General features: G+C 36.6%; 1 protein-coding gene across 3 annotated transcripts in view; it reads right to left on the bottom strand.

Moving 5' to 3' along the window:
• Positions 1-11,397, bottom strand: part of LOC138705902 (high affinity cationic amino acid transporter 1-like) — a 111,149-nt gene extending 99,752 nt beyond the window's left edge. Inside the window, exons 1-2 of one of the 3 annotated variants that reach the window (XM_069834654.1) lie at positions 11,273-11,392; positions 10,886-11,187 (exon numbers count right to left, since the gene is read on the bottom strand). The gene's annotated coding sequence lies outside the window, so the exon portion shown is untranslated. Of the gene's footprint in view, positions 1-10,885 lie in introns of all 3 variants that reach the window. The other 2 variants (XM_069834655.1, XM_069834656.1) reach the window with 2 other exon arrangements.
• Between the last annotated feature and the right edge of the window lie 7,640 nt (positions 11,398-19,037).

The raw sequence follows: 19,037 nt of genomic DNA, 5'->3' as shown, positions 1-19,037 counted from the left end.
TTCAGCGCGGAAAGGGTGTTGTCACGTGGAACTTACGTCAGAGTTCAGAAGCTGTTTCACGAAACACAATTTTGCGATGCCTGGATCAGAACTTTGAAATGTCTCATGTCCGAAGAACTTGTTAACAAATGTAGACGAAAGTAATATGATTTAGTAATGTAAAATATCATGCAAATAATATCAGGAATATTCGTACAAGCATTGCCAAAGAATTACATCTTAGACAAGATATGAAGTTCAATGAAGTTCGTAAACTGAAACTGCAACGTTCAATTGTGTTTAGGAACATCATATGTATCAACTCAACATTAATTAAAGTAAATTCAGATATGTAAACTTCTTGTACTACATATTATACTGTATGTATAGGCTATATGCACGTCTACAAGAAACATTGTTAACTTAATAGATGTACTGCACTCATGAACATGGCTGTACGTTACAAATGTTATGCAGTACACGTGCTGGACTAACCTAAGTACTGTGTTTTATCACACAGAAATTTAGCATTATGAGATCAAGAAAATAATCTGCAGTTTAATATCAAAGCAGCAGCAGCAGGAACAAAGAATGAGGACAGCACATATTGATCCTTAGATATGAAAACATCATGATATGTGTAACTGATCCACTTCAGTATAACAGTAGCCTATCTTACTTCAACCACAACGACGAATTGATCTCGATTAACCAATTCTACCGTTTGGAGTAGCTGATAAATAATTGTGCAGAAAGTTACAGAAATTCGTATTAACAAACAATTACGTTTTTAAACATGTCATTCTGTATTTCATTCCATCAATTTGTTGCACTCTTCATCCTGATTCAAATAACATCAGGATAAAGTACTATTGTTTTGCTAATGGCCTGGAGACAAAGTTATAACTTTGTCTCCAGGACATTAGCAAAACAAGAACAATTTAAAGTTCATGTGTACATTTTTAGCTATTTCAAGGGAAAATGTCTTTGAAAAAGTAAATTCCAATACACACCGTCAACAAGCAACAACAGCGCTTCCATTAAAAAAAACAAACTATTAACAAAAACATCAGCATACTCAGCATATTGTGTAAAAGCGTGTGGTATTCTTAACATTTCTAACACAAAATTGATTGATTGATTGATTTCACGACGGCTGGATCTGTGTGGATCCTTGCACTTAGGCCGTTTTGGGTCATTGTACGCCATACACGAGTTAATTCCGATGGATGGCCTGAATGGCATTCGTGAATTCAGAGTCACAACTCCTTAGCACCTAGATCAGCATCGGTAACCCGTATTACCCCCAGTACATCACTTCAATCTATTTTCACTATTAAAAATTATAGATGAAATGAGAGGGAAATGAAGAGTTTTGCGGGAATGAAAAGGGAAACAGGAATACTCCGAGAAAAACCCTCGGCAACGTCTGTTTCGTCAACCACAAATTCCACCCAGACCTGGCTGGAAGGCAAGTGCGCTAGCACTATAGCCACATACGCGGCGTGGTCATACCATAGTCACGAAGCTTGAGTTGTGAGGGTGCTAGGAACAATAGACTGTGCCGGTATTATTTCGCATTGTCTGTAATGAGGCGATAGTAGCGATCCTAGTGGTTAGCAACTATCTATGGATGCATATTTACTACGTATTGAACTTCGTGACTGTATATACTAGACTGTGGTCAAACCTTACTTAAAGATCTGCAAGCTTGTCACCTTATTTACGCGAATCGTAGTTGTACGCACGCATCTCCAGATTCATTCATTAATAATAAGATATATATATATATATATATATATATATATATATATAATTAATACATCACATTCATTATATGAGGTCTCGCCACCCTCATTGAATATTATCACGACTACTATGAAGTAGTCAATGTGTATTATTACCTTTAAATCGAGAAAAATTCGTTCCGAATCGAACCCGGGACCTCTCAGCTCTGCGCGCTGAGGGCTCTTTCCAACTGAGCTATGCCGGGACACGATCCACGGTGCCGGTTGAACTCTTCTCATTGTAATGTTTACGCCCTACTACCTGCATTTAAATGTATGTACGTCATGTATGCAGAATCGCATATTTAAATGACTTTATGGCCATATTCAACAACAGTTTGTGACAACTGCTAACAGTTAATACATCACATTCATTATATGAGGTCTCGCCACCCTCATTGAATATTATCACGACTATTATGAAGTAGTCAATGCGTATTATCACCTTTAAATCGAGAAAAATTCGTTCCGGCACCGGCAATCGAACCCGGGACCTCTCAGCTCTGCGCGCTGGGGGCTCTTTCAACCGGCACCGTGGATCGTATCCCGGCATAGCTCAGCGCGTAGAGCTGAGCGGTCCCGGGTTCGATTCCCGGTGCCGGAACGAATTTTTCTCGATTTAAACGTGATAATATATAGTTAACTTTTTACTCAGAATTATCGGTACTGCAACATACCAAAATAAGTAGCTACTATTCATTTTGAAACACTCTGTATAGACTATGTATATAAAATAGGTAATTTAATAAATAGACAAATCAGAATAAGTCAGAAGTTTCAGGAACTTGTAATTTTAGTCTTTTTAAACAGTTCCTCCCTTCAAGCACACATTCGTCCTTTCATTGTATCTACCATCTTTCTTCGTAGCGAATCTTGAACTTTCCTTCTAACACCTGATCGTTGTTATCAAATTCGATTCCTCTCGAAGCGTTTTTCATGGACCAAATACGATAATTTCCCCTCTAATTGTATAAGATCTAGGCCAGGGATGCTAAACATGCCTCCCTAGAACACAAACATTACCATCTCTACTTCCTCCAACTTCTGTCCGCGACTTTGTTTTCATTCTGTTTAGTCAGTCGTTACCTGCAGAATGTAAACATTCAGTGGCGAGCGGTTAACAGAATATTTTAAAATGGCACTGTCTACAGTACAAAGATACAGCTTCAGTGAGGAATAGGAATACAGTTTTTTGTTGTTGAAGGAGATAATAAAGGTAACTGTCTGTTACGTTCCGTTCAATTTCGTTATATACGGCATTATAATAACCTGTAAGACGTCATTTCAATGCTGTCCATGGTAAAGATAATGGAAAAAACAAACTTACAGATACGTAATTATGTAAAATTGCTGTTGTGTTGCTTATTTTATGGAATTTTGTTTTTCTTTGAGATTTTTTATTTCATAAATGATAAAATGGTTAAACGATTTGTTGTCAATAGTTTCGTAAAAACATTAGGGAAAAGTGGTCGGAATTTATATATTAGTTATTGACATTAGAAATGTATCTTAACGTGAAAAATGTTGCAGTTCGTATAATTGCAATCGACATATTGCTGTGGACAGATTTTTTTAATGAATCAGTGTAGCCTAAATCAGTTGCACGCTCGAAGTTAAATGATTGTCATCTTGTCTTTGTTCTGCGTCCATGTACTAACACAATCCAGTCGAATATTGATACATAGCGCAAAACAAAATACTGTATGTCTGCGATCAGTTAATCACTAAATAAATGAATGTTCAATAGTTTGTGTGTGGACTTATCAATCTTGTCCTAATTTACGTTTAGAGTGGTGAGTGTTTTTACATGAGTTGATGTACTTCCCGCCACTGAAGCAAGTTTTTGATTGAGAGCGATGCATGGACGTCAATCATGTCTAAAAGTTTAGAAGTGAGGTTGAAGTCATACTTTCCCCTTCAACTGAGTCTGGTATGCCTGATCTAGGCTATGAGAGGTATGTGGCAGAACATTGCATACTGTACTTTAGACCTACTTCAATTTTATTATGTCACGAAGCATTGCAAGAAAGAAACAAATACAAGTACGTAAATACATATACAAACTGAGACACTTTAAAGGTAATATTTTTTAAGCTTTCATTTCATTGCTCATCTATTACAATTGCAATGTGTATAGACCTAATGTCAAAACACATTTTTTCAAACTACAAAAGTTCATTTCTCTCACTTGAAGGAACTGCTGCACACGTTTGACGTTAATTTTAGATATAACATTCTTTATATCAGACAATATTGCGTTAGCAGTTGCAATCCTTGAAACTGAACGCAAATGCGTTCATTTCTCTCACTTGAAGGAACTGCTGCACACGTTTGACATTAATTTTAGATATAACATTCTCTATATCAGATAATATTACGTTAGCAGTTGCAATCCTTGAAATTGAACGCAAATGATTCAGTCGACTCCTTAGCCTAGATTTGTTAAGTTTCATGGAAAAAAAAAACTATTTACGCCTATACGATCTGCCGAACATTATATTATTATTATTATTATTATTATTATTATTATTATTATTATTATTATTATTATTATTATTATTATTTCTGAAATAAATTTTTATTTTAAATAAAAATTGGAGTAATTGAGGATACTGTGATGACTTCAATGCCCCTTGCTCTTTAGCGTGAGATCGAGTGATGCACTGTATTAAATTTGTACTCCCCTATGATGTCTAGCGTAAGACTGCAGGTAAGGGAAGGGTAACAGGGGAGGTAAGGTTTGAACGCGTGCTGTCGCTGGAACGAATTTCCCCCCCCCCCTACATCCGAAATATTTCTGTTTTTCAGGTTTTCAGTTTTCTGTTTCTGTTTACTAACTAACACTAACACAACACCCATGCCCGAGGCGGGACTCGAACCCACAACCCTTCGGACCAAGCCGTAGAGTCATAAATTGAAGCACAACACGTAATAGAACAGGATGACATCGCTAGAGTAGTCAATGGCGTACTTTACAAAAGAGTTCATGTATCCGACCAAATATTTCTGCTCAGCGGAGCGACAACAACCGGAGGAGGAATCGGAGGTTACGAGTAACGTCTCCTCCGGTACTCCGTAGGTGGTAGAGACGGTATACGGAGGGATGCGGAGATTCAGAGTGAAGCGACAATCGAAGGACAGAGTTCTCAAGGACGAACGACTGATCGGCGGGACTGGAGATAATTGTAAATGGGATAAAATGGCACTGAAGCGGGTATCCGATACATTGAAATTTTTTTCATTTACTTGAAAGTAATTAATAAAGTCGCACGCTGGAAACTTCGAAGGTAAGGTTTAATGTGTGAGCAACATGCAAGGTTTAATTTTTTGACAGCAGCAACCATGTTTGGGGCATTGTATGTGACAACGGCAGAAACTGTTTAGTCCTCACAAATTAATGACGTCTTGAATGCAATCAGCAATGTTGTCGTCTGTATGGCTTCCCTTGATGACAGATTCAAAACAAGCAGAAGTTAATCGGTCACCAGTTATGTACTGACCTTTAACTGTCACGTATCCACCTTACCTTTTGAAGAACCAACAGTCTGTTGTTAAATAAGAAATATTTAGTTGTTTAATTAGGTTCGAAGTTTATCCTGAAGAGTGCCATATAAAGGACCTGAAATATTCACGTAAAAGTGAAATAAAAAATTGAAAAAAGCAACCAAGAACCCTAGTTAGTTAAATCACAATGATTAACTGCGTGATTTCAAGTTATGCACACTATCACAATATTTTTAGCACGCAAAAATAGTGTTAAGGATACGACAGAGAATATTTTGGGTTTAAACTTTTGAGGAAGTATTTAAATTCGGAGTATTCTACCACACTAAGGGACTGCACGTCTTTTGATGTAAGTTTAATTAAAAGTTTATCCAATTTGGTACTGTTTGGTGGGCACGCTGAATACTCGGGCTGCTTTCCAACATTATTGCCTGCCCTGTCTTTAAGCTTCGAATAGTCTAACAAATATGAAGTGCCACCACCTTTAGAATAAACTCGCCCACAATATCGACGCTTCTCTCTTGAAGTGTCGTTTATTCTTACATTTACTGAACTTAAATCCTATAGGTCTAGATTTTATTATTCTTAATGTTTCTTTACAAACTGCAAATCCATTTTTTTACACGATTACAGTAATTTATGTGAAGTGGGCATTTCTTTGTGAAGAGAATGATAGCATTGAAACCTCTGCCTATTCGTGCACTTATTTATTCATGTCTTATGAATCAATTTAATTTGTTGCGTTCCTATTTCTTGACCTTGAAGTACTCATGTTCGTTCCTTCTATACATACTTGTCCTTTTTCGTATTCTGTAATTCTGTATATGCCTTTTTATTTACTTTAAGCGTAGCCTTTGCACGGTTTGTACAAATCTCGCGGTACATCTTGAGCGAAGTGAACACTGATTTCTACACTTCAGTTACAACACATCAGTTGTATCAGAAGTTCCTAGTTTTCCGTATACGAGCGTCAATTACCGGAAATACTTAGTTCTAAAGTCCACTGACATCACCCAAATATCAAGATACACCACGAGATGTGCAGCTTGTTCTGAAGGAATAGGCCCTAACTATTGTACATTACTCTTTTCCTTATTCATCACAGTACTTGATTACATTATAAATCAAGCGTCTAGCTTGACTATGTAAAGTAGGTCGTTTACTAGAAGATATCAGCAGACACATACTTATTGATACTTGTTAACAGACCAGTGAAATCATTTAAAACTGATAGCTGAAACATGGCAATCAGTGTTACAATTATTCAACGCAGACTGCCCTTGTATCTACGCTGTAGCTGCATGTAATTCCATTCTTCACCGATACGGATGTTTGGTGTCGAGCAGTACAATGTCGATATAGGGAATTTTGTTGTGATTTTGCTGTACAAAATGACAATTGTACACTATGTAAAAGTGTTTTCCAGAATTAAAGGTAACGAAGAGCCTGGCCCTAACACATTCATACCACACGTTTCTTTCGTTCCATTATGAAATCCATTTAATATATTTTACGTTAAACTAAATCGAATAGACTAATTGGCAGTAACTATCTGTGAATAAACGGGTTTTTCCAGGAGAACAATAGCCTAAATGTTTATAATAGGTACTGAAAAATTTTACTTGTGCTGTATTTTTCGCATTAATTTAATGACATTTGATCATAAACATAAAATTAACATGCCCTTTCACGAATGCTATGAATTTCAAACGTAGAAAAAAATCTGTCGGCTAAAGCAGCATTTTAAGCAAAAAATAGAAATAGAGAGAGAGCCAAAGAAATGAGAGAATAAACAAAAAAATACAGACTTATTAAAAAAATACTCCGCTGTTAACTAATTCTAACTACATGATCCGATTATAAAAATCCTCAGCGGAAAGTGTACGTCTGCGCCACAGCATATAGTACAGTACCAGCGGGAATCTGGTGTATGCTATGGGCCCAATTATGGTGCAGAGATGGTGGAGAATGGTGAAAGGAAGAAATGCGAAGCTGGACTACAAGACCATCAAGAGACTTCACGCCAACTTGATTCGCACTGGCTCAGTTACTCAACAGAAGGGTGCTGGCCGACCAAAAACAGTGATCACAGAGGAGGCCAAAGCAGTGGCTACTGAGGCCTTCCAGAGAAGTCCTAAGAAATCAATTCGACAGTACCAGCGGGAATCTGGTGTATGCTATGGGCCCGTGCAGCGGTTGCTAAAGGAAATGAATTGGCGGCCATGGAAGCCACACTTTGTGCAAGCTCTGTCATGTGAGGACTGTGATATCAGAATAGAGTTTGCGGAGTCTCTTCTACTATGGATTCAAGAGGAACCTAACTTTTTGCGACACAGTCTATGGTCAGACGAGAGGAGTGTGGCCGGATGCCAAAGGAAATGCTTGTGAGAACAGTACAGAACGTTCAGCCACGTCTGGAAAAATGTGCAGCGAATGCTGGTGCTTACATCGAATTTTAATATCGGTGGAATTTTAATCAATCCTAATGACTGGACTATTAGTTCATGCTACTTTGATCTTGTCATATCAATTCATTTACTTGTGATAAACGAATAAAAAGTTGAACATAAATATGTTGCAAAGAGTAGCTGTGCTCCGCAATGGGGGGTGAGTGTAACTCCAATGATCCACTTCGTAAGACTTGCGAGAGGAGAATGTAAACAAAAACGTCTCATCAAATACATTTCGATCAAATTACTATATATCAAAACGTAAAATATTCCATTAATTAATTATAGCTACTAAAATTGTTTGGTTTGAAACTTATTTAATATTCACGGTATCTGTTGATTTCTTTGTTTTTTATGTAATTACAAAATAGTAAAGGATTCTTATAAAACAAAACTATTTCCATTAAAGATCAAATCTGACTTAAATTCAAAATAACATTATTACGAATACACATTCTGTAACTCAATCTCCATTTTAAGTTCTTATCCACGAAGAAATTGAAAATAAATTAATTTAGAAAAGAAATTAAGCTTACAGTAATGTTGAGTAACGTGTTATGTGTTACGTATGTACGTACAGTAATTTGATCGAAACTTATCTGATGAGACGTTTTTGTTTACTTTCTCCTCTCGCAAGCCTTGCGGAGTGGCGTTACTCTCACCCCAACTGCGAAGCAATGACCTCAAGGAGAACTGTTACCCTTTGAAGCGTTGTAACACGATACATTTCGTATTCTCAAGACTATTTGACGTATCAAAAAAATTATTTGACAAAACTTGTTTGCATTGACTTTATCTATTACCTCTGTGAATTAATGCAGTCTAACAGGTCCCTTCTCTCCTGTATTCTTTGTGTTGCCAGGTTTATTCAGCGTCAGGATGATAGTGGAAATGGAAATTTGAATAAAAAGAGCCTCTTAGTTCTTTACGAATATCATACGAGTAAATTGAAAAATGTGATCCCAAAATGCATTCAGTCAATTTTTGTAATAGGACTGGTCTACTATTTTTATCCATCGGCCTAAGGACTAAACGAGTTTTCAAGTGACATGCACATAACACAAACTTTTAGGCAAGGATTGGCGTTGTTCTTTTAAGAAAAGAAGCTTAAAATATGATACACTTCTAAAGAAATCATATTTATGTGTAAATCATGAAAATGGCCAAATGGACTGCGTGATCACACTTTTCAATTCTTCTAGTAACAAAATTCCTCCTTCTTTGATCAAAATTCGTCGTCAGAGATACAGCGAAACCCAAAATGTGGAGTTAATTAATTTTAGGGTAAATACAAGTACCGGTATATTTAATTTAAAAAAAGATTCAAAATTTTGGAAAAGAGTTCATTTTTGAGATACTGCAGTACGGGTAACAAATTTGCACCCAGTTGAAATATGATAGCTACACTGAATTCACATAAATGTTACTACTAGTAGTGATCGTCAGCACTCGCTGAAATGTGCAAGGGTACGCGGTGCTGTGCCGTGTGCACTGTCGTGCAACAGGGAGAGATAGAGAGCATAACCGCTAGCAGCTACCGAATGCACCCTAGTGCACTGCGTTTTCCGCGGGCCAGAGAGACTAGCCCCAGCGTGCTCTGTGCTGACGACCCCTGTACTAGCCCATAGTTTACGTTGAAACTTCAAATACGTTTACTCATACGTATAGGCTATACTTTTCGAGAAATTACAAACTACTTGAAAACAAATTCAGAATTTTTATCAAGGTGCTTTGGCGACATTTTGTAGATAAATCAAAATATGAACACAAAAGAACACCTTTACATGTCAGTTTCACTCTACAACGGAACCATTATCAAGACCAGTAGGTAGGCCTACCATATTTGTTACGCAAAAAGCTTGAAACGCAAGTACAAAAATGCATACATACATACATACATACATACATACATACATACATACATACATACATATATACATACATACATACAATAAAAAGGTCGCTAAGCACAAATGAAGTTCTAACATAAGCTGATAAACCTAATGCAACGTAACCTAGAAAATAACAATATTTACAACAAGAATAACTACTGTTAATAAAATTGCACCCGTCCATGTGAATGATGATGAATGTATGACAGACTAATGCTGTGATAGGCTACTGTACCATTTGGTAAGAGTAAGTGGAATTTGGTGTTTCGTTACAATGAATAAATTCTAAAACTATCTTGGAAAGGTAAACCATAGGATTATTAACATTTGCTTCAACACATTAGGGCCTACACAACTGGAGTAAAGACAACCAAAATATATTTTATTGAAGGAAATGTAAAACTAAACTATTGGTAATAGTCTTTAATAAAAGCAGTGTAGTTCTGGTTTCCTGATTATTCCATGTCGGGTATAAAATTCGTTTCAACAGAAAGGCAGTAAAGGCCACAATATTAAATCAAAATCTTTCTAGTGTTTTATAGCGCATTCTATTCATTTCAGATTAAATCTTTATGTAAATAAACTTATAATTTGACTGATTCCTTAGGATAAAAGACATTATTTACTTGAGACGGAGTGTCCTACTGTTCACTTATTGTTATGGTTCAGCAATAGACCATAGATAGGAAGTTTTCATCGGCGATTCCTCTGAATTATAAGATAAGCACGTGCAGTTTTAAGAAAGAATAATTGTAATTATAAACATCAGCTTCTTTTTCGTCAGCGTACAAAAACGGAGAGAAAAAGTCGGGTATGTTGGAGATTCTCAGAAAATTATAGGTTCTTGAAAAGACTCTTCTGACAATTGCATCAACCATTTAACATCTTCATTGAACATCATCAATCAACATCTCTATTCATCTTTAGGCCTATATTATATCAATGTATATTAGCCTATTTATTTTTCAATAAATTCTTATCGTATCGATAGCTACTCCATCTTGTTGTTGATCATTAAATTTTTTAAAATTTTATTATGCATATTTCTAACATTAATTCACATGTTCTTTTTTTGTTGTTCATTTGAATTGATTAGGATGCCGATATTTTAAATCCAAGATTTGGACGGCTATCAATATGATGATACTACTCAAAGCTAAGGTTATTGTGTCACCATTGTTGCAGTTATGACTTCTGTACAAATCCACATTTGAAAATAAGTCACATAATGTTAATTAAGTACGTAATTTATAATATTTTCATGTATACTTACCGGCAAATGTATGCCTTCAATCTTCACTCATCGAAACCTACGTTAAAATAAACGCTAAAATATGTTGTTACACATGGCGGTTACACTCCACAAATCACAATCAAGATCAAGGCGGTAACTGTCAAGGTTCCAGCTGTCTTTCACCACATACACGACCAGGAAGCGTGTGCAGCCACAAAACTCCTTCCACCTCACCCAACAAGTCTAACTGTACGCCCTATACGTCACTGGGCAAGCCGGCTGCACTGTAGAGTATAAGCTAATATCACGGTAGATATAGATCCCAGTTTATACAACGACATCTATGAATGAGGAAGAAATACTATCGGTGAAAAGCTTTATTAAGTGACACGTTACACAACACAAATACCAATTAATTCTCAATACCATTTGTACAAACAAACGCTCGCAATATTTCCAATTGCTCGCCGCGATTTCTCACAGTAGACTGAATTCTCTTTGTCTCACATTCGCTGCTTGTTGGACGAGTCGTCTGCGATTGACGCTATGAAGTTCTGCTCTGCAATTCGAGATGCAGAAGATAGCACAAAGTACATTTGCCGATATGAGATGAAAACAGATAGCAGTTGATTTCGACAGATTTACGTCTAGCACAACCACGTGAGAACAGGATGTCTTGGAAGAATTCTTTATATGGATCGTGTTTTTTTACTTGGTTATTTAACGACGCTGTATCAACTACGAGGTTATTTAGCGTCGATGGAATTGGTGATAGTGAGATGATATTTGGCGAGATGAGGCCGAGGATTCGTCTTAGATTACCTGACATGTGCCTTACGATTGGGGAAAACCTCGGAAAAACCCAACCTGGTAATCAGCCCAAGCGGGAATCGAACACGTGCCCGAGAACAACTCCGGATCAGAGCTACGCTGGTGTCTAGGATCGTGTTGATATTCTTAGAAGACCTAACGTCATGCTGACCTCACGTCACGGGAGATACGCCATGTGTCGAAGAATCTTCCTAAAGATTAGGTTAGTAGTAAGGCTCGGCATGAGTAAAAAAAGTTTTCGGTATGTGCAACACATATGGAAACGATACAGGAACTATGAGGAATCGAACTACTGTATATCTTTGATTACGAAGCCGTTAGCTGAGTGGATGAGATACCGTACTGTTGGTTTTCAGCATACTCGCTGACCAAAATCAGCCGTGCTAGAAATACAAATTTCGTCCTGGAAATATGTCGCCTCTTACTCTTTTTTGCCTTATATATATATATATATATATAATATATATATATATTCTAACTGTAGGAAATTTTACGTCCGGAAATTTTTCTTCAAAACTAATTTTCACTTGTCGGCAAGTTAGCGAGCACCGTACCTGAGAAACATAATACGAGTAGGTACACACTGCCTGCTACAGTACGTACAGTACAGAGTGATTCAGTGACTATGTTACAAACTCTTAGGGATGATAGAGGAGAAATTATGAACAACTTTCATGTGGGAACCTATGTCCGGAAATAGGCCTATTCCGTTTGGTAGTTACAAGCCTAGCTATATGTCAGTCAGTGAAACCAGCTAGAATCGAACTCAAGGCCGTCCTTTTGAAGTTGGGTTGCAGACAACCTGTTTCTGCAAACGTTGGTGATTTCTCATAAACATGGTATAAGTAGTTGACATCGTAAATTATATTTTGGCTGATTAAACCTAGCAACTTCCCTTCCATTTCCTTTTGCTCTTCCATAGGCCTAAATGAAACGCATATCAGCAAGTTGCGAGGAAAGTTGCAAAATTTAAGCAGTCAGAATATAATTTATGATACCAACTGATTATACCATGTTTATGAGAAATTACCAACATTTGCAGGAACGGTCGTCTGCAACGAAACTTCAAAATGATGGCCTTGAGTTCGATTCTAGCTGATTACACTGACTAATATATCTAGGTTTGTAACTACCAAACAGAACGTTTCCGGACATAGGTTCCTATATGAAAGTTGTCCATAATTGTCTCCTCTATCATCCTAAGAGTTTGTAACATAGTCACTGAATCACCCTGTATATAGTAAACCGGGAAACAAACACACTATCACTTTAAAATAAGTTCTCATCCGTACTGACTGCCAGATTGTACATAACACGGAGATAAAATATCATATAGGCTACGACACGCAAAAGAAACTTTATTGCACTCGAGGGTCTTAGAACACGACCGTACTTTTGCAACTAGTCGTTTGATATATTAAATAGAGAATGAATCGAGACGAAACGCATGGAAACCACTTCATCTTACACTTCCGTTTCCCGGGATCACAAGTGACGTCAAAATAAGAATCTCATGTCAAAACGTTACAATTTTTCTCTCTTGTATATTATCATATTATATAGACGATTCACTTCAAATAATCTATTAAATTTAAATTGTGGTAGATTATCGAATTGCCTCTTCCTGATTCGGTCGAGAATTGCTTTAGACTAGAGTCAGACATGAGGAAAATAAAAAAATCGCCATGCAGCATTCGTATAAACTCTCGCTAATTTACACCACTCTTGCGGCTTGCATTTGATATGCTTAATTCTTCATTGAGTATCGTTGAAGTCCTGAATAATAGCGCGGTGTTAATTAAATTAGAAGGACCGGAACTCAGCAACACTTCATCACTCCATAAAGAGTAATGATCATATATGAGTGTGTCGAATTTCTTATTGTTTAAACTGTGACCTGAGTGTCCATTTCAAAGACTGCGAAACAAAGGTTCCAATCCTAAGATTAGGGCCGGACACCATTTTCTTTCGCTCTCAGTAATATACGCGAAGACGTAAGTGATTAAATATATGTGTATTTTATTCGATATAATATTTTTTTTCGGTTGAATGAAGTGACTACGACTCGCGGTTTCCGTCTGCGTAAGTATGATAAAGGGAAGAAAATATCCGAAATGATTATATTAATATTGAGGATTCTCAATTACTATGTATATAGGCCAAACAGAAATGATCGGGACGATTTTTTTATTCGGTTATTTTACGACGCTGTATCAACATCTAGGTTATTTAGCGTCTGAATGATACGAAGGTGATAATGCCGGTGAAATGAGTCCAAGGTCCAACACCGAAAATTACCCAGCATTTGCTCATATTGGGTTGAGGGAAAACCCCGGAAAAAACTTCAACCAGGTAACTTACTCCGACCGGGAGTTCAAATACAAACTGCTGAGCCATTTATACGTGAATCCACATTTTCTGAAGTCGAAATTGCAATAGAAAATCTGAAAAAATACCAGTCTCCAAGTATCGATCAAATTTCAAGAGAATTAATACAAGAGTGTGGAAACGCATTATCTATCTACTTGCTATTTGGGAAAAGAAAATTGTATCACAACAATGGAAGGGGTCCATAATTGTACCTATCTATAAGAAGGGGGAAAAGACTAACTGTAGTATCCTAACTTTCGAGGAATATCACTTTTATTGACGTCATACAAAATTTTGTCCAATATTCTTTTGAGACGATTAACTCCTTATGTAGATGAGTGTATTGGGGACCATCAAAGTGGTTTTAGGCGCAATAGATCGACTATAGATCACATTTTTTGTATTCGAAGGTATTGGAGAAAAAAATGGCGGTATAAGGATACAGAACACCAGTTATGCATGGATTTCAAAAAGGCATATAATTCGGTTAAGAGAGAAATTTTATATAATATTTTTTATTGAATTTGGTATTCCCAAGAAAATAGTTCGATTAAGTAAAATGTGTCTCAGTGAAACGTACAACGGAAACCATATAGGCTAGTTTCTGTCCGACGCTTTTTCAATTCATTGCGGAATAAAGCAAGGAAATACACTATCACCTTTACTTTTTCACTTTGCTCTAGAATATGCCATTAGGAACGTCCAAGAAAACAGAGAGGGTTTGGAATTGGACGGGTTACATCAGCTGCTTATTTATGAGGATGACGCGAATATGTGAGGAGAAAATTCACAAGATGTTAGAAGAGTTCGGGGCAGAAGAAGATATCAGATGATATTAAGACGATATTAAAATATATGAATCATATGAGGAGACAAAGAGGAAGGCAGAAAATAGGAAAGATTGGAGAATGTTGGATTTGCAATGAAAGACCTACCCTTGGGCAGAACACTAAATGAATGAATGATCATTAATTTCAAGGGAAAAATTGTTCCGGGACCGGGTATCGATCCCGGGACCTCTGGTTGAACGTACCAGCGCTCTACCAACTGAGCTACCCGTAACTCCACCCGACACCGTCTCAACTTTTCCCTTTATATCCACACAACTCGCGTGGGCTGACGAAACGCCAGAGACCCACATCGAGTGCACACAATCTGTGTTACTTGGAATTGTATCCACTCGATGTGGGTCTCTGGCGTTTCGTCAGCCCACGCGAGTTGTGTGGATATAAAGGGAAAAGTTGAGATGGTTTCTGGTGGAGTTCCCAGGTAGCTCAGTTGGCAGAGCGCTGGTACGTTTAACCAGAGGTCCCGGGATCGATACCCGGCCCCGGAACAATTTTTCCCTTGAAATTATTCAAATCTGCTTTACAGGGAGCTCTACCTGAAAGACTAGATTTGAATGATCATTAGTTCGTCCTAAAATGGAATATGTTACAATAGATTGGAATCCCTACAGACTCAATCAAATTTATAGATGCATTAGTAAAGATCCAACGTAGAAGAACAAAATTCGTCAAAATGGTTCCCATTTTGATGAATTTTACTCCTTTACGTTGGGTCACGGTGATGAAATAGTCAAAATATTAGGATGAGTGTCGCATGTATCTAGATGCCGAATTGCTAGGCTAACAAGCTCATTATTAAAAGCACATAATTATGGAATATGTCTAGAAAGCATGGTCTCACATTGGCTTGGTTTACGAGGACTGGACTCAGGACGAGTCCGTAAACTTAGGCACGCTTTGGACCTTTGTGCGTCCTTATATGTAGTATATGTGAATCCGGCGTTGACAGATGGGTCATCCTGCCTCAATCCCTGATAGATCTAGATCCCGTTTCGCAGACGAGTAGCCTGATAAGCCCCAGGAGCCCGGAGCCTCAAGTCCTTTCTATACCATCGGAAGCCCGTACTACCCTCAAGATTTCACCCCAATCTATTTTTACTATTGCGGATAACAGATGAAATAAGGGGAGGTAGGGAGTGTTTGTGAAATGATCGAGGGAAACGGGAGAACCCGAGAAAACCCCTATGCAATATCTGCTTTGTTCACCACAAATCCCATCACGACCTTCCGGGGATCGATCCCGGGCGCCTGGATGGAAGACCAGCGCGCTAACACTTGAGTCACAGACGGAGCATGGACTGACATACATGACTGACTAAAAAATCCAACACATTTAAGTAGAACGGACCAAAACAAGTAAAGTATAGAAACAAAAAAACGGACATGGGGAAATTTTCGTTTTTATACTGCATGAACAGGTTGGAATCCCTTCTTTACCTGTGGCAGTTTTTAGGGCAATCTCTCAACGTAAAAGCTTTTCAGAAGAAATTAAGTGAAATTAAATCTGTGCGATGCGGTTTATTTTCGAGGTCCTATTGTGATAATTTATTTGTAATTACTATTATTAATATTAATTAGTAGGCCTATTACTGTTTCTTGCAGTTAGCATTATTGGTTCTAATTAGTATCGTGTATTTATATTTATAGAGTTGTTTGTTTAGTTAACTGTCCGAAAACAGGTCTGAACCTCACAAGTGATACTAACAAGGCATCACTTATAAGGCAATTTAGCCAGGAGATAATATTGATTTTTAAGTTGGTTATTTAACGACTCTGTATCAACTACTAGGTTATTTAGCGTCGATGGTATTGATAATAGCGGGATGATATTTGGCGAGATGAGGCCGAGGATTCGCTATAGATTACCTGAGATTCGTCTTATGGTTGGAGAAAACCTCGGAAAACCAACCAGGTAATCAGCCCAAGCGGGAATTGAACCTGCGCCCGAGCGCAACTCTGGATCGGCAAGCAAGCGCCTCAGCCGACTTAGCTACGCCGATGGCTATACTGTATATTGATTGTAAATGTATTATATACTATACTGTATATCTGTCACTGGTCCTAGGCCAGATCGCAGTTCAGTAAATACATAGGTACATACTTCAAACGATTCGTCGAAGCATGCTACGTGACGTGAGATTCTTTATTATGCATACTCTCAACCAGTTCCTACAAAGATGATATCTTTCTAGTTCAACATAGTGTGGGTGGGTGCTTTGCGTAGGCCTATAAAACAACCGTGTGATGGAAACCAGCTACGTCGTCATTGCTGATATTGCATAACTTTTGAAGAAACTCTATTTAATTGAATCTCTTACACCTGAATAATATATCTATTGATAATATGTACGCCTACTATATTATAAAAGTGAGAAATTGAAATCTTTCCAAATAATTTTAAGAATGGTCTGGACCGACTTGTTTGTAATTGGGAAGATTTTGCTAATTTTAGTCGAATAACGATATTAGAACCGTTAATATTTCTACATATTCAAAATGTTACGAAAATGTACTAGAAGTTTCGGAAGTATGTATGTTTGACGAGCTCTACTATGGAATAACGAAGGAAGAAGAAGATACAGTAGGAATAATTATTCTTGTGCGATAGAGAACGTTTTACGGTGGTTTATTGGAGAATCGGCGAGTCTTAAATTACTGTGCATGCTTAGAAGCAACTGGAATTGTAGTGATGGGAACACTACGACCTAGCATATATATTAAGTTACGCAGGGATTAAATGAACAGTTACTATTATAGTAAAAGTGTATTTGTCACAACTATCTTTTAGCTAGTCACTTGTATTTTATAGACTTTTTTCCTTGTCCAAAGAGCCAAACTAGCAGCCTGAAAGATTCGGCGCTACTGTAATTGAAATTGTAACACAATAGATTTTATAAATAAAAAGAGGCGACTCTCCGATTTATACCTGTCAATAGAGGATCACCACCTGCCCTCCAAAAACACTTAGGAACCCCTTTGGTAGGAAGATCAATGACTCCAGCCAGAACCGTTTCGAAAGTGATGGCTTAGGCAAAAATCCTTTATCTGTGTCAGAGATCAAATTTGCGCCTTTCAATTCGTAGCCAAAATTTGACCAAGCAGCACAAGTTGAAACTAATACACTGCTCAAAATAATATGGCTACCATATGCTTTCACGGTGAATATGTTCAGAAACAATCTATTCTGGAACTTAAGAAATTATATTATATTATATTGTAATAAATTACGTAAAACATTATGTTACTTTGTTATTCTAAGAAATATTTTGTCACTTAAATGTTTACGTATAATTTATTTAGCATTATTTCAATCTACATTTATGTATGGTATTATAGGTTGGGGTGGAACTTATACATCCAACCTTTAGCCGTTAATTTTACTACAGAAAAAAAGTATTAAAAATTTGTTTAAAAAAGCAGAAATATTACCCAACTGAATTGTTGTTTAAACATTTCAAAGTTTTCAACATTAAACAAATGTATTATTTTATTTTATTAAAATATTTTCATAGAAATTTTAATAACTTTGAAAGGTATATACATAAATATAGAACTAAAAATATGAATTCTCTGCGTTTGTCTGAACCAAAATGTAAAACCAATGCAGCTTTTTATCACAGCATGAGTCAAGGTCCCAGATTATTGAACAAATTTTATTCCAAAAATATTTCAACCACGAATCCTCTCCAAATTAATAAAAAAAATTTGTATTGGATTTATAGTTTGGGTTAAAAATATTAAACATTATTTAATCTGTATTCACTCTCAATTTTAATTTTATTTTTGTCTGTATTGGAATCCCCTCCTGAGCACGAGTCTTACTCATTCAGGAGTGGGCTAGTTTATCTTTCATTGTATTTATTAATTTGTATTCATTTCAAACTTACTATCTAGCAATAAAAATAAATAAATAAATATTATATTATATTATATTATATTATATTATATTATATTATATTATATTATATTATATTATATTATATTATATTATAAAGGAACAGAGAAATTTTAAAGCGGTTCCCTAATTTTTATATATGTATTTTATAGATCTAATTTGCAACTTAAATCTGATTTTTTAAATCTAATCCATAGAAACAAACAATGCCATAAATTGGGATAAAGACCACGCAGTGGTTTCTGTT

Source organism: Periplaneta americana, chromosome 9 (assembly GCF_040183065.1).
Source record: "Periplaneta americana isolate PAMFEO1 chromosome 9, P.americana_PAMFEO1_priV1, whole genome shotgun sequence".
Taxonomy (NCBI): domain Eukaryota; kingdom Metazoa; phylum Arthropoda; class Insecta; order Blattodea; family Blattidae; genus Periplaneta; species Periplaneta americana.
The sequence above is the reverse complement of the archived record's forward strand: the minus strand, read 5'-3'. Positions and strand labels throughout refer to the sequence as shown.